The 16,894-nt window shown below is 48.2% G+C and overlaps 1 long non-coding RNA gene across 1 annotated transcript in view; it reads left to right on the top strand.

Moving 5' to 3' along the window:
- The first annotated feature begins 8,537 nt into the window (after positions 1–8,537).
- The window catches only part of LOC141372145 (uncharacterized), a 35,378-nt gene continuing 27,021 nt past the window's right edge, over positions 8,538–16,894 (top strand). The window contains exon 1 of the long non-coding RNA XR_012377456.1: positions 8,538–8,659. This is a non-coding gene — a long non-coding RNA (uncharacterized lncRNA). The remainder of the gene's footprint in view (positions 8,660–16,894) is intronic.

Raw genomic sequence — 16,894 nt, 5'->3', positions numbered from 1 at the left:
GCTGAGCAGGGAGCCCGATGCGGGACTCCATCCCGGGACTCCAGGATCATGACCTGAGCCGAAGGCAGTCGCCCAACTAACTGATCTGCCCAGGTGCCCCAGGATCTCTCCTTCTTGACCCCTACCAGACCCCCAACCCTCACACAGCACCTGGCACGGGGTGGGCCTGCAGTCCAGAGGAGGTGAATGGATGAACATGAGGGAATGATGGGTGCTACGGCCTGGTTTTCAGGAGGCAGGCATTGGAGACCAAACCTGAAGGCAGGACAGTGCTGGAGCAGGCTGGCCTGAGCTTTCCCAGGGGCTCCATGGGGTGGGGGGGTGGCGGGGCTGACCCTGGACCAATGGCCCAGGGCTGGGGGCCGGGGGTGCTGATTCAGAGGGAGGACTGCACGAGGCCTTAGCTGATGACAACAAGTTCTACACCCATTGCCAAGCCACAGGAGCCCCTCACAGAGAAGACCTCTCTGGTCAGGCCACCAAACCCCTGACTGCACGTCACTGGGATCTGCCCCTTTGTCCCCTGACCTTGGACTGAACTTCAAACTCAGGGCAGGCTACCCACTGGTTCTCAGGGCACAGGGTGGGCAGAGAGCAAATAACCTGGACGTAAAGTGGGAGCTCACACAGTTTACTTAACCTCTCTGGAGGTTGGCGTCCAAATATGTAAATTCTACTTCGCCTTTCTGAACCTCAACTTCCACATCATCTGTGGATGGGGCAATAAGAGTTTGCATTTCACAGACTTGTGGCGAGGACTAAGTAGGATAAGCCCTGTAGAGCATTTAGCGCAAGGCTTGGCACGTGGGAAGGCTCAACAAATACCATTTATTATTATTCCTTCTGCTTATTATTTCCAAATACCAGTCTGTGGAAGTTTTCTTTGACTCAAGGTAAAATGAGAAAAATTAATAGGGGAGAAAGCCTAATTAATATTAATGTCTCCGTTTTTCTCTGTTTATTTTTTTCCTACATTTCCATTAATGTACTACTTTTACAATAAGAAAAAAGGAACAGAAGTCATATATAAATTAGAAATACACTATATATGTTTAATAAATGCTGTGAAGAAAGGGCTGAAATGTTAATGGTAATTACCCCTCTGGGTGCTGAGAATAAGGGTGGGTAATTTTTATTCTGTTCGTGATAAAGTTCCCAAATGTTTTGCAACGAGTATGTGTTTCTTTCACTAAGTTACTGGAAAACAAGAATAAAATGTTATTCAACCCTCTATTCTATGCTTGTCCTTCTCACTAATTTCATGTTAAAATGTTCTTTCTTTTTCTGAAATCATGATCAGAATAGATAATTCATTTATTATTATTTATTTTTCTAGTGCCCTCCCCTTCCCCAATAATTCATTTTTTAAAAACCTATTTTGGGCAAAATTTATTTTTATTTTATTTTTTTTTAAAGATTTTATTTATTTATTTGACAGAGAGAGAGCACAAGCAGGGGGAGCCAGAGAGGGAGAGGGAGAAGCAGGCTCCCTGCTGAGCAGGGAGCCCAACGTGGGGCTCGATCCCAGGACCCTGGGATCATGACCTGAGCCGAAGGCAGACATTTCACTGACTGAGCCACCCAAGCATCCCTCTGGGCAAAATTTAAAATAGACATCCCTGTTTCCAATTTTTTTTTTCCTGAAATTTCACTGGTCTGTGAAGTCCTGGTATCTGATAACCACCCACCATTCTAGATGAACTACCTTATTTTAGAGATGGAGAAACTGAGGTCTAAGAAAAACTGAGCAAGCTTTCATTCTAAAAACACAAACAATACAAACAGTAAGATCACCAACATCCAAGTCCTATTCAGAATTGACAACTGGTAAGAGGTGGTTATATTTGCTCTATCCTGTGTTTTCACTTTTTTAATTACAAATAGAATCAAAGCCCCATTGGCCTGCATCTCTGTCCCATCCCCCCTCCCCACTTCTCCCCCACCCTGTGCAGCCCCCACCATCACCATCCACTATCATATGCAAAGAACAATAGTGTAGTATTGTTTAGTGTATGTATTTTGAAATTACATAAATGGTACCAAACTACACATGTCATTCTGTCACTTGCTTTTTTCTCCCCTCTCAACATTATGTTTTCTAGGATATCTGCATATAAACTCTGAATCATTTCTCCTTACTGTTTAGTATTCTGGCTGGTATATCCATTCCCCTTTGAGGTACATTGAGGTTGTTTCCAGATGACTTTTCCCAAGTCACACAGGAGTCAAATGCCCAATGGCACAGACGCATAGTCACTCTGGGGCTGATACAGTTCAGAATTCAGAGTTCCACCAAGGTCACCCATGGTCACAGGTGGGATCCAGTTGTCTCCCTGGATCCACACTCCTCTGTTCTCCTTATATCCTGGGGCCCAGAGATTCAAGGCAACCGGGCTTCATGGTATGGGCAAGACGGGGTTTAGAGACAAGGGTCTTTCCTCAGAGACAGAATGCTGAGAGACACCCAGGTACTTCTGACCTGGACTTAATGGTTCCAAAATGTGGTTAGGATTGTCAGACTATTTCTAAGTGGTCAGCAGACGACAAGGCCTGTGGTGGACATCAGTGCTGTTCACCAAATATTCCAGTTCTCCCCACTTGGGGCAGCTGGAAGAAAACATGTCTTTTCCCCTTTAGAGTTAAGCATGCCTTTGTGATTTGCTTTGTCAAAAAAAAAAAAAAAAAAAAAATAGTGCGAGGAAGTAACAAGTCACTTCCAGGTGAAGCTTGAAAAGCCAGTGCACCATTGCCTACATTCTCTCTTGCCTCCTGGAATGACAACTGGCCGTGCTCAGGTTGGTGGCTGAACATACAACAGAACTCGTTGCAACCCCACAATGAATGTTTTAAGCCCCTGTCTTGGGGTTGTTTGTCACGGCAACAGAACTTGGACTATCCTGTCTGTTACGGGGCCACGTCTGCTGGGCCCAGGCTGCCGGGAGCCTGGTGATAAGCTACCAAGACCTGTCCTTCTTTTAAATCGATGCCTCTTTCAAGTCCAATGCCTCTCATGAACCTGCCACTGAGCCAAGACAAGTACTCCTCAGGGGCCCTAATGGAATAAAGAACTTTAGGACCGAGGAAGCAAGGAATTATCCATCCTTAAAAGGCACTCTGTGTTAGACAAGAGCCTAAACGTGTCATTTTCTAGCTGAGTTTCCTTCGGCCGGTGGAGGATTAAATGAGGTACATAAGCATCAAGCACACGGGTGCCTGGGTGGCTCAGATGGTTAAGCGACTGCCTTCGGCTCAGGTCATGATCCTGGAGTCCCGGGATCGAGTCCCGCATCGGGCTCCCTGCTCAGCAGGGAGTCTGCCTCTCCCTCTGACCCTCTCCCCTCTCATGCTCTCTCTCTACCATTCTCTCTCTCAATAAATAAATAAAAATCTTTATTGAAAAAAAGGACAGCCCCTGGCGTGCGATGAGCTCTGGGTTTCAAGGATGCTCACTGAAACCTCATTGTAAATAGGAAAAACTTGGAAGGTAAGTGTACAACGATAAGGGAAACAGTTAACTAATTATGGCATGTCCATACATAGGTGTTCCTTGTTTTTGGAAAGGTTGCTTTATGCCACTTGTAGCACCTACCTTAGTACCTCCTGCGAGATTGCACACCAGAGCCCTATGCAGCTAAATAACTCCCGAATTCCTGATCCACAGGAACTGCGAGATAATAAATATTTGTTTTAAGCCACTACGCTTTAGGGTTATTTGCTCCATAGCAATAAGTAACTAATACAACTACACAATCACAGTACAAGGAAAACCAATGCCTTGAATATCTTTAAAAGAAAACAAAACAATTACCACATGACTCTCTTTGTCCCCTTCGGCCAAGTGTTGGAAGAACTAACACTTGCACACAGACCAACCTCTCTTATACACTCACCTGGCCACGTTCTCACAGCTCCTGTTAAGAGCACCATCTTTCTCTGGCATTAGCTCTACAATGGGCCTCCCATCTGTTCCTGTGACTGAATGCCTTCCGTACCTTTCCTACAACCCAACTCAAACAAAAGCACTGGGACAATATATACCCTGGCTCGGAATAAAAATAAACTTAATGCACTAATAACTTGGCAACACCTCTTGGAGGTCATGAGACCACAGCCTACTTTGCTAGGGATTTCATCAAAAGCTGAAAAAGGGCAACTTCATCCCTTTATTTTAACTTTTTTCTTTTTTTTTTTAAAGATTTTATTTATTTATTTGGCAGAGAGAGAGCAGCAGCAGAGGGAGAGGGAGAAGCAGGCTCCCCACTGAGAAGGGAGCCCCACATGGGACTCGATCCCAGGACCCCAGGATCATGAGCTGAGCCAAAGGCAGAGGCCCAACCGAATGAGCCACCCAGGCGCCCCTTAACTTTTTTTTCTTAAGAGAGAGAGGAGAGTGCGAGCAGCAGAGGGAGAGGAAGAGAGAATCTTAAGCAGGCTCCACACCCAGCATGGAGCCCGATGTGGGGCTCCATCCAGTGACCTTGAGGTCATGACCTGAGCTGAAATCAAGAGTAGGATGCCCAACCGACTGAGCAACACAGACGCCCTGATCCCTTTTAAGCCAAATCCTTCCTCTGCCCAGGGACCTCCTCCCCCCACCACCTTCTCCCTGTCTCCCACATTTCCCCTGCCCACCCCAGCTGGAGAGGAGCCCCACTTCCTATGGTGAAATCTGCTTTCAGCGGAGAAGATCGGGGTGATTGGGCTTTGCAGGGACAACACTTGGGTTCCGATTCCTCTTAGCTCCGTCACCCTGAGTAAGTCACTTAGCATCATCACATCTGACCTTCCTCTTCTCCTCTGTGAGACTAATAATAGCGATTTCCTTACAGAGCTGTTGAAGGGATCAAATGAGAAAAAGAAAATTGTTCAGGGCAGAGCACAGGGCCTGGCAATTAACAGGTGCTCATGCGCCTTCCCTTGTTGCTAAAGAATAATGGGTAATAGTGGTAACTGCTCGTCATTAGGGACCCCTCGAGGCCTTGCGTGTAAAGGTACACGCACTATCTCATTTAGTCCTGCCAGACTGTGCCTCTCAGAATCCCCACTTTCGCAATGAGGAAGCTGAGGCACAGAGAGAAGGGCCTTGCCGAGATCACACAGACGCAGGTGATAGTGTCATAACCCCCCACCTTTAACCGCTTTGCTCTGCAGCCTCCCGAGAGGAAAGGGAACGAGGCCCTGCAAACACAGGCACACTGCCCAGGTTTTGGGGGAATAGAAGGAGGAGGGCCGGTGTGGCAAAGGAGCACGCCGTCAGGAGAAGGAGCTTCCGGAGCGGTAGAGCCGGGTGGTGTGGTGGTCCTCTGCGGCTGTTGAAGCAGGAGCCTGAGGACTCCTGCTCGTGTGGCAGAGCTACACAGGCTGTCTCCTCCACCTGCCACCCGGGCCCCGCCCAGCAGCGCGGACACCCTGCCCAGGCCTGGGCATGCCAAGAGCCCTGCTCGTGGCTCCACCTTGCCCCTCCTGAGCACCTGCTCTGGCTACAAGGCAGCTCTGCACATTAAAATCAGGCCCTGATGGTGGGGAAAGTCAGGCTGGTTTATCTGCAAAAACAAAATAGCATAATTATGATAGCGTCAAATGGGACCAGCTTTGGCTCAACACTATACCACTGTATTCTCACTGAAGCAGGAAAGCAAACTCGCAGAACCAGCAGCGTCCACAGCTCTGGGCCAGAGAGAGTTGGCTGGCTTGGGGCCCTCTTTCTCCATGTTCTGACCCCAGGAAACCCCTGTGACTTGAGAGATAAGAATAAGAGCTGTCGATGTGTCAGTGAAGTGCCAAGCTTTCTGTGGCTGGGGTTCAGGGGGGTTGAGTTCCTGAGCAAGGTGGCCCAGCTGGTCAACCTTCTGTTTGTGGCACAAGCAAGGGGCTACCTGAATGAAAGTGAGGATCCCTGTGGAAGAAGAGGGGACAGCTGAAGCCACTGGACCAGGTGGAGGTGGTGCAGGCCCTCAAGAAACATTTCCCCAGGGAGGCAGGATAGTCTAGCACAGTGGTTCTCAATCAGGGGAATGATTCTGTCCCCAGGGAACATTTGGACCTGTCTAGAGACATTTTGGTTGTCACAATTGGGGAGGGAGGTGTGACTGGCATCCAGTATAGAGACCAAGGATGCTGCCAAACATCCTACAGTGCCCAGGCAGCCCCACGTTACTGAATTATCTGACCTCCAATGTTAATAGTGCTGAGGCGGCAAGCCCCTGCTCTAGCAGTTGAGAAGGCATGCAGCCTCCGGAGTCCGAGGCACCCTTCCTAGCAGTGTAAACAGGAACAGGCACTTGACCAACTCAGTTTCCCCTCTGAAATTGGGGATACCAGATTTCTGCCTCACAGAGCTGAGCCAATGCCGGTTCACTGTTTTTGGGGGGCTGGTACACAGCAAGTGAGCCGTAATGTTGCTATTGTTAATTACCAAGGACATGCGCTCTGCAGAGGCATGCTGCCCAGCACCGGCAAGATGAACCGTGACAAGGCCACGAGACACAGACTGAGCACCTGAGAGGGCCCAGGAAGCCAGAGGAGGTGACAAAGACTGGTGCTGGCGTTCAAGGTCTTGCTTTAGCTTACCTTGTTTGCCCAGCCTCCCACTGCTCCGGATGGTCCCTGGGCCAGCACAAAAAGTCCCAGGGCTTTTTATCCCTTCCACGGTCCACCCCCACCCCACCCCACCAAGGGCCTCTTCCTCCAAGAAGCACCTCCACCAGCCCAACCCTTAAGAATCACATGGCCCTAAAAAACCAAGGAAATCCTATCATTTGCCACAATATGGTTGGATCTTGTAGGCCTTATGCTAAGTGGAATAAGTCAGAGAAACAGAAGTACTGTATAATCTCACTTAAATGTGGAATCTAAAAACAAAAACAAACAAAAACAAGTGATAGAAAAAGAGATCAGACCTGTGGTTACCAGAGGGAGAGCAGAAGGGAAGATGGAGGAAGGTGGTCAGAAAACACAAACTTCCAGTGAGAAATAAGTAAGTACTAGAGATGTCATGCACAACATGATGACTGTAGCTAACACTCCTGTAGGATACGCTGGAAAGTTGTTAAGAGTAAATCCTAAGAGTTCTCATCACAAGAACTGTTTTCCCTTTTTTCTTCTTTCTCTTTGTTGTATCTTGTATCTATGTAAGAAGATAGATGTTAGCTGAACCTATTGTGGAATTATTTCACAATATACGTAAATCAGGCTGTACACCTGAAACTTAGACAATGATGTATGTTATTTTTCAATAAAACTGGAAAGAAGCACATGCCCTTATCTCAGACCGAATCAGCAGAATGACTACAGAGATACATCAAGACACATACACAGTTGTATCCATTCAGACTCTGAAAAACACATATGTTCTCACTTATACATACAGACACACACATGCAACCTTAAGACACACTCCAGCCCTGGTCACAGGCTCACAAATGTGTTCTCCTATACACACACACACACACACGCATAACACAATCTCACCAAGACACATGCAGTCCCCCATACACACACACATATACAACATTGGCACATAAAAGCAATACATACCCAAGGACATGTAGTCACATACACAAACCTACAAATTCACGTACATATGCATATTCACATACAAACTCAGGCATGCTCGTAGATCTCATATGTACACACACGTTTAACATTGAGGCACATAAACACCTGTGCATATCCACAGAGACACATTATAGGGGCACAAATTCATACACAGCTGTCAATGTGTTTACACGTATAAGCATACATAGACATACATCATTCAAGACATACACACACACTCCTATACATCCTCCCAAACATACATGAACACACGTATAAAAAGACATTTTAAAAAACTGTGCCCTCATATACACACATATATGCTCCCATTGCACATTTCATTCATTCATAGATTCATTTATATTATCAAAAAGTTGCTAAGGAAACTTCCTTGGGGCACCTTCCAAATTCAACCTTGTGTTACAGCTATTTGTGTAAGCCCAGCAAAATGCGCCAGCAGATCATTTCTCCCCTCAAACTTGCACTTGTAGGATAGGAGGTGCGGGCTATCTCTCGCCGGCCCGCTAGCCCCCCCCCCCCGGACGCAGGGCTCAGGCTCCTTCAGCTCCGTCTCTGCCCAGAACCCAGGGCCCCCACCGGGAGGTGCTCACTAAAAGTCCACAGCTAAAGGTGCGTTCCCTCCCGCTAGTCCAAAAGGGAAGGGTGGGCCTGTCGGTGTAGCTAGGAAGCGCGCGTCCACACGCGCATTCGGGAGTGGGAATCAGCGGCGGGGAGCATACGACCCTCCCTTCTCCGCCTCAGCCGCGCCGCTCGGCTGTTCTCCACCCGGCTTCCCGCACCCGCCAGCCCAAACCTCGGGAGGGCCCCAGGAGCAGGGGGCGGGGCTTCGGCCTCCCCCGAGCCCCTCCCCTCCTTCCTCCTCCCTCCCCGAGTCCCTCCCCCCTCAGGCCCCTCCTCTCCGCCCTCCCTCCCCTCTAGCCCTCCCTCTCCTCCTCTCTCCTCCCTCCGCGGCTGCTTCTCGGCCCCCTCCCTTTCCCGTCTTTCCTCCTTCCTCCTCCCTCCCCTCCCCTCCCCGCCCTCGCCCTCACCCCTCCCCCCGCCGCGCCCCGGCCGCCAGAGGCTGAGTCACCGCTGCGGCGCTGCGGGCACCGCGGGCGAGCAGGTAGGGAGGGTGCGAAGAAAGCGACGTGCGCCCGTCGCCGCCACCACGGACGGGGCTGCGTGCCTGCGCATGGCCCTCTGCGGGAGAGGCCTGGGTGGGGGCACCGATGGGCGCCGGGGCCGCGGCGGGGAGGGGCGGGGGGCCCCGGCGGGCGCGGATTCCGCCGCCCCTGCAGCAGCCGCTTTGCGGCATTCTGAAAGAGCTGCACGTGGGATGGAGTCATAAACTTACACCATTAGGATGGCATCCAGGCCAGGCAGCGCGAGCTGGCGGCCCACGGGCAGATCTCCCCTGCACCTGGCCTGTGTTTGACCCACTGAGTGTTTTTTAAATTTAAGCAGATACCGGTATTTAAACACCATATGATATTCCGTAGGGGGAACATCAGATTCCCAACCCTTGAAAAATTAGAATAACATATAACATGGCCACACCGGACCCATATTTCCCAGGACAATAGCCTAATGCTGAGTGCGGCCGCCTTTTTTAGTCAGGGCAGTACATCTTTCTCGTTCGCCACAGTCCCCACCACACCTTCCTTTTTCACCTAGGCCACTGAACTTCCTTGAGGCTACCTGCCAAGCCCTTGATCTAGTGATTACTAGCCCTGTCCATCCTACCCATTTCTCAGATGTCAGTGGGGAAGTGGAGATGGGAGTTTCCCAGAGTCACAGAACATGTGGCCTTAACGCTGAAAGGGAAGCCAGCCTTTTCTCACCCACCCATCTTTTCCAGCAAACCATCTTGCCTCCTTTGGTATGAGGACTAAGAAAGGGAATTGTCTTGCGAAAGGTGGGTCCCAGAACATGATCTGGGGATCAGAGTGCGCCCCAAATGGGAGATGATTCGGAGCAGTAATTAACCAGGAGAAGGGTCAAATAGCTTTACATTTATTCCTGGATGAGAGCAGATCATACTAAGAAATTGAGCAGAAGCAGAGCAGCGCCTCCCTGGAGTTGATGGTACATTCTGGGTCTTTCTCTTGGGGTCACAACAGAAGGCAAAACTGGGGCAGGTGGATGGATGGGGGAGCTGACAGTTCTGGCAAATTTGGTTAGAATAAGCTGTTTTCAAGTCCCTGGAGACTTGGCCCGTGAGACACGAGACTGTTGTGTAAGGGGTTGCAAAAGCAGTTATTGCTTGGATTATTCTCTGGTGCTTCTCAGCCTGTGATGTGTACATGATGAGTCTGGTAAAATGCAGATTCGAAGTCAGTAGGACTGGGATAGAACTTGAAAGCCTGTATTTCTGACAAGTTTCCAGGTCATACCAATACCGCAGGCCCCCAGACCCCACTCTGAATAAGGCTCCGGACTCCTTGTGCCTTCTAGTTCATTCCTAAGGGTCAGTGCTTCATGGCAACCAAAGGAGGGGCTCAGAATCCCACAGACCTGGGCGTGAGTCCCTGCCCACCGCTGAGTAACCAGGTAACATTGGGCAGGCCGCTCATCTTCTGTGTGCCTCAATTTTCTCATCTGTTCGATTGGAATCAAAGGATACTTCCTCTCTTAGGAGGATGGGAAAGGAAGAATGAACTAGATGTGTGGCCCCAGCACAGTGTGTGGCTTGTGGTAGGTGCTCTGTAAAGGTAGTTTCTGTTACCGTGTGCTGTGTGGGCCAGCCCATAAGCAGTGACACCCATCAGCAACCTGGTTAGGGAGGGGGATATAGAAGACATTTCAGGATAAGGATCAAACCCCGTAATATGGCCTTCCAGGCCTTGCATGGCATGGTCACTACCCGGCCCACCCCTTGCTGCTCTTCTCCATTCTGTCCATGCTTCAGCCGCGCTAGCCGCTTATAGGTCCTTCAGGCATGGTACTTTCTCTCCTCAGAGGCCTCAAACATGCTGTTCTTCATACTTCTATCTGTCTGGCCCCTTATCCTTCAGTTTCTAGCTCCTATATCACTTTCTCAGAGATACCCACCCTTGATCCCCAGAATCTCTCAAGTAAGGATTTAGGGAGTATATTCTGGTAGAAAGGGAGAGCGGGGACATCTCTTGAGGCTTCGTATATATAGGGAGGTCACCATTCTTACTTAGATCCTACATTTAGAGCAGCTTTTGAGAGGGAGATTGTGGGGGGGGGCAGTCAGAGAAACTAAACACTGCCCCTGCCTTTCTGCAAAATAGAAGAGGGCACAGCCTGGGCAAGCAAGCAGGAACTGGGCTTCAGCTTTCGTCTGCCCTCTCAGCTGGTTACCTTTGTGCAGTATACAGACTGTGCAACCTTATGTGGCAGCCCAGAGGGCTAATGCTTCCCCCAGGCTGCCTCGTGACCTGCTTAATCCTCCTGCCTGGATTAAGCTCCTTTTATAAACTTTCTTAACTCCGTAAAACTCATCGCAATTGGAATTAGGTATCTTGGGAATGATTTATTTAAGCTCTGTCTCCTGCAGTAGACTCTCTATTCCATCAAGGCAAAGTCTATCCATCTTGTTCTAGGCTGCATTCTTAGCTTGATGCCTGCAACAAAGCAGGTGCTTCTTAAATGTCGAATATTCCAGGAGCTCACTGTCTACTAAGGGAGATCGAACTCACTGAAATTAGCTGTGGCATGAGATGGGCAGGCATGGAGGCTGGTGCAGCCCCAAGGAGGGAGAGGTCACTTTCAGCCAAGGTCATCCAGGGATGCTCGCGGAAGACGTGGTGTTCAGCTGGGTCTGACAGAATAGGTGGAGTTCACCAGACCCACATGAATGGGAGGGTGTTCTTGGCAGTGGAAACAGCAAAAGCAAAGGTACAGAGGGAGAAAAGTTCAATGTGTTCCTATGAGAAGTCACAAATTACAGTCAGCCGACTGGCCAAATGTGTTTTGCGAATTAGCTGCCAATATTAAAAAAAAAAATCAGGAGATTTCACATAAAGATCCAGATTTCCGGATTTTCTTTAGAAGAAATTGGAAGGTACCACCGAGGTATAATTGCCTGGCCCTGGAAAGTGACAGGCCCTTTAGAACGTCTCTGGTTGCTCAGACCACCTTTCCCAGCTGTGTTCGTACACCCAGCTCTCCTTGCTCCTTGCTGTTCCTTCCTGGCTTGCCGTGCAGCTGGCTAGCAGACCATTTGATGGGCCCATGGGAGATGCGAGGGAAGTTGGTTCAGATGGTATAGGCACTTAAATGCCAGACTAAGGAAGTTGGCAGATACCCACCCTGAAGGAAATGAGGAGCCACTGAAGGATCGTGAGCTGCAAACCTTTACTGTAAATCATGGTAAAGCTGTGGGGGACTCCCAAGAAGGTCCTCGAGGCCTGTAAAGAACACGCAGAAGAGGCATAATAACCCAGAGTGAGGGAGCACCAGTGCCCCATTGGGTTTTTTTAGACTGGTAAATAACAGGCCTCCTCAGCTCACTAAGTAAGCTGGTAACTGCAGGGATTTGGGGGTCTTCTCCAGCTCCCCAGGGCACAGCCCACAGCTGCCCTGGCCAAGCCTGACTTCAGAAGCAGGAACTCTGGGCCAAGGAAGCTGGGGAAGTTCTGGAAGCCGAAGGAGTGGTGAGCTCTGCGTGGGGCTTTCAAAGAAAATAAAACATGGACTGACCCAGGGCTAGGGGACAGGGTGCTCCCTAAAGGCAGAATTTTCATCTTAAAGGTTTCTGATTACTCACACACAGGTTACCTCTAACTTGCTTTGGCTTAGCCTTGAATATTTTCAAACACATCATTTTTCTTTAAAGATCACTGTCATTGTTTTCTGTTTATAAAAATAGTATACTTGTTAGAAAAAGGGAAATAGAGAAAAATAGAGAGGAAGACAGTAGTTATCAGTAACCCTGCCACCCAGAGGTAACATGTTGGTGGATTTCCTTACCTTTATTTATTTTTGTTTTCAGTGTATTTATACTCTTTAAAAATGAAGTAAGGGTCATATTTCATATACAATTGACTGCCCTTTTCTGATGATCATTATACCATGAATGTGTTACCATGAGAATATATTAGTGCATCTTTCTGCAAAATCCTTAAATAAGAAATTCACAATAGGGAAGTAAACGTTATATGTTGGCATCACTTTTCCAGGTTATTAAATATGCTTTGAAAAAACACTTTGTATGTTTGTTTCCTTCCATTCTCAAAGTAGTCAGGAATCTGCATTTCTTCATCTTTCAAAACAGATAAAAGAGGGATTATTACCCCATACTGAATCACAGAGATGAAGCGATTTACCCAAGTGAGTAGCTGTGGGGGAGGGGGAGCGGTGGGGGTGGTGGTGTGCCTGAACTACAAGCCCCAGGCCTGAGTCTAAGTTAGTGCTGGGGGGAAGGGGCGGGGACACAGGATGCCCTTCCCCACCCCAATCTTAGTTAGTTTAGATCAGGTCAGCTGTGCTTTAAATACTGGAAATCAAGGAAGGCTTTAAACTGAGTGCAGTTGATCTGGGTGGATTTTGTGAAGGAGGTAGGTTTTATTCCAGATCTGGAAGGTTTGTCCAATTCATAGGTAAATTACTGGCAGACACCCAAGCCTCCTGACTCCCAGGTTAATAATAATAACCAGCCTTTATCATGTGGCAAGTGCCTTACTAGGTCCTTAAATACTACTTATGTTATTTAATCCTCATCCCGAACCTTATGAAGCACTGTTATTTTCACCAATTTAAAAATGATAAAAACAGAAGCACAGAGAGGGGACGTGACCAGCTCAAGGCTGCACAGCTGGTGAGTGAGGGCAGAGATTTGAACCAGGCAGCATGGCCCCAGAGCAGTTCCTGTCACTCCATCTATGCGCCCTCCCCACCTAGGCTGAAGGATGGACCGCAAGGGCCCGGGAAGCGGGGACTCTCCACCCCAGACTGGGGTGGGGGGTGGGGATAGGCGATGACCCAATGGCTGAGAGGCTGTGCGACAAGAACCAACCAGGGAGGATACCCCATCCCTCAGAGAGGATTCCCAAAGTGGGAAAATATAGATTAAAAAAAACGAAGTATTCCCCAGAGTATTGGGCAACCTGGTGGCTAGTCCAAAGCGGTTGTGTCTTGGTCCCTCTTTGATTTTGAAATAGACTCCATCCTGAAAGAGTAGCAGACTTGGAATTAAGAGACACGACACAACTAGTCCTGTCTCTGCCAAGATCTGACTGTGTGATCTTGGGCCAGTCGCTTCCCCTCTCTGGTTCTTGGAGGTTATGGTCCTTCCGGCCAGTCTTTGCCGCTCAAGTCTCACTGGGATGTGGCCCACAGGTTGCTGGGTCTCTGGGATGATGCAGTGGAACCCCAGCGGCCTGCAGGGCTCTGGGGGCCCAGAGTGTGGGGCCAAAACTGGGCGTCTGCCCTGCTCCCAGCGTGCCCCGCCCCTAAATCCTTACCCCCACCCCCATGCCTGGGAGAGTAAGGGTCAGCTCACAAGCCTGGGAGGCGCTTGAATTCCTCCCTCCATCTCTGCTCTCCAGGTCCCGCTGGCCTGTAGGAATGCCTGGCTTGCCCCCTAAGAGCTCACCCCAGCAGCTGTCCACTCATCCTTCACAGGCCTGAGTTCCCTGGTGCACGTTCCCAGACAGCCCTGCCGCCCAGACCAGGAAACCTTCACTTGCTCCCCACTGCCGCTGGAGTAACGTCCAAACAATGACTGAGAAGGCCTGTCTCCACCTGCCCCCAACCTGCCTCCCCAACTCCTTTGCCCTGTCACCTTAACATAGAGCTTGGTGATTCTTAAATGCAGAGGCTCAGGAGTCAGGCAACCAGATTCAAATCCTGAGTCTGCCTGTTTCTAGCTATGTAACCTTTGACAAGTTACCACATATCACTCAACCTTGACTCCACACCCTTAAAATGGGGGTGGTAGCACCCATTCCATAGGACTGTGTGAAGAATTAAATGAGTCACTTAGCATAGTTCCTGGAACACAGTAAACTCACCCTAAGTGCTTGGTGTCGTTATAACAATTCTCAACCACATTCGGCTACCACCTCCGACTTCCTAAAGCTGGTCATGCTCTTTCCCAACACTGTGTCTCCATCTATGCCTGGAAAACCCTTCCTCTTCCTTTTTCTCCACCTAATAGGCTCCTACACACTCTTTAAAGCCCTATCCAAATGTCACTGTGACGACTTTACCATCCTTCCCAGTTCCTTTCTCCTCTGTTACCACCTTAACCCAGGGACCACATAGCATCGCCAGTGATGGGACAACCAGGTTTCTGTACCTTCTAATAGGATGCAGTAGACTCCATAGCTCCACCTGTTTTGGCTTTTGCCAAAAATGTTAAGCCTAAATCTCATCAGCTCTTTAAAGCTAGCTTCAGTTTACAGGAATTTCAGAGGTAGAGGAATCCACTGAATAACACCCAGAAAAGCAACCAGACAAATCCAGAAGGTGGGACAGTTTAGAAGACAACAGGCATGATCTCTTAAAAGTCAATGTCCTGAAAACAAAACAAAAGCAAAAGCAATGGGAGAGGAGGTTCTAGATTTAAAGAGATCGAAGAGTCTTAACAACTATAAGATATGATGCTTGATTGTATCTTGGTTCATTTTTTTTTTTTTGAGCTATTGAGACCATGTTTTTGGACAATGGGGGAAATCTGACTATGAACTGGGTATCAGATGATGTAGGAAATGATTGTTAATTTTGTGAGTTGAGGTAAGTGTATTGTGATTATGGAGGAGAACTCTTTATTTTTGGGGGGGCAGGAAATGCATGCTGAAGTGTTTAGGGCTCAAGTGCTGGAATATCTGTAATTAACTTTCAAATGTTTTAGCCACAAATTTAACATATAGTGAGGTGAAGTAAATATGGTGAAATGTTTACGATTGTTGAATCTGTGTGATTGGTATGTAGGTATTCAGTTTATAGTCCTTTCTACTTTTCTGTATGCTTCAACATTTTCATAATAAAAAGATTCTTCATTGAGATATAATTGACAGATAACTATATTGGTTTCAGGTGTACAACCAATAATTTGATCTATGCATGTATTGCAAAATGATCACCACAATAAGTCTAATTACCATCCACCACCACACAGTTACAATTTTTTTTCTTGTGATGAGAACTTTTAACTCTCTTAGCAACTTTCAAACATACAGTACTGTAACTACAGTCACCATGCTGTAGGGTATATCCCCAGGACTTCTTTTATTTTATAAAAAGGTCTTTTAAATGCTTTTCTTGGGCTCCCACGGCAAGTTTTTGGGCCTTCATTAAAACATGAATCACAATATATGGAGGTGATGTATACTGGGGGTGTCTTGCCATTCAGATTACAGATTATGAACTCCCCGGGGGTAGGAACCAGATCAACTGTATTTCTCTCACGGTGCCAGATTTATAATAAATACTCATTAAACATTTGTCGAATGAATGAAGACTGTGCTATTGCTGTAGTGCATGATTCATCAGTAAACTTACTCTTAGGAATTTCCAGAATGAAAAATGCTCACAGCAAACTTTCATCTAAGCCCCTAATTTTGTTTGTCGTGGATTTTTTGCATTAATTTTGGCTTTTAAAATATTGCATTTGAGTATTATTTTTCTAGGTTACTAAGTGTTGGGGGCCTCCCTTATTTTAGTGCTGGAGACACCCTGATATGGGCCCGATAAAACAAGTTTTTTGGCACATGGCTAATGCCCCATTGCCCTCTGGGAATCCTTCCAGGTCCTATCACTTTGTCTGACAGAATTGACGTTTGTTTGGCCTCACTAACATTGCTCTTGTCATCTGACCTGAAGAGAGGTTTGCAATCTGCAGTGCTTATTTATTTTGCTGCCCCAGCAACATTCTCCCTTCTTTGGCAACAGCAACTCTGTGCGGCTTGAGGACCCTCCTCTCCCTGTCTGCAGAGCCGGACTCCAGCAGGTAACCCAGAGGTGGGCATGTGACTCCATTCCGCCAATCAGAGCCTTGCAAACCCTGGCCACGGTGATTGCTTTGGAGAGGTCATGTGACTCAGTTACAGCCAATGAGACTCAGTTCTGGGGGTTTGACCTGAGCTCTGGGGAAGGGGACCTTTCTCTTTTCTGTGGGGAGCTGGAGGGAGCATGGAAGGCACCATGGGGACTTGGGCCTCTCTAAGACTGGAGCTCACACAGAAGATAGAATACGGTGATGGAGTCAGGGAGGAGACATCCTGATAGTGTTTGAGCTCCTGGGTCCGGCTGTGCACAAAGCAAGTCTGCTGTCTGAACTTAAGGGATGTGTGGGCCAACTTTGCCCAAGTCAGTTTGAGTTGTGTTTCTGTCACTTAGATGGTTCACTCCCTCTTGCCTGTGGTCTGGCCAGGCTGGCCCCAAGAGA

This window comes from Callorhinus ursinus, unplaced genomic scaffold (assembly GCF_003265705.2).
Source record: "Callorhinus ursinus isolate GAN/ISIS: 27379988/994484 unplaced genomic scaffold, GSC_fseal_2.0 scaffold3, whole genome shotgun sequence".
NCBI classification, from domain to species: domain Eukaryota; kingdom Metazoa; phylum Chordata; class Mammalia; order Carnivora; family Otariidae; genus Callorhinus; species Callorhinus ursinus.
This window is presented reverse-complemented; position numbering and strand designations above follow the sequence as displayed.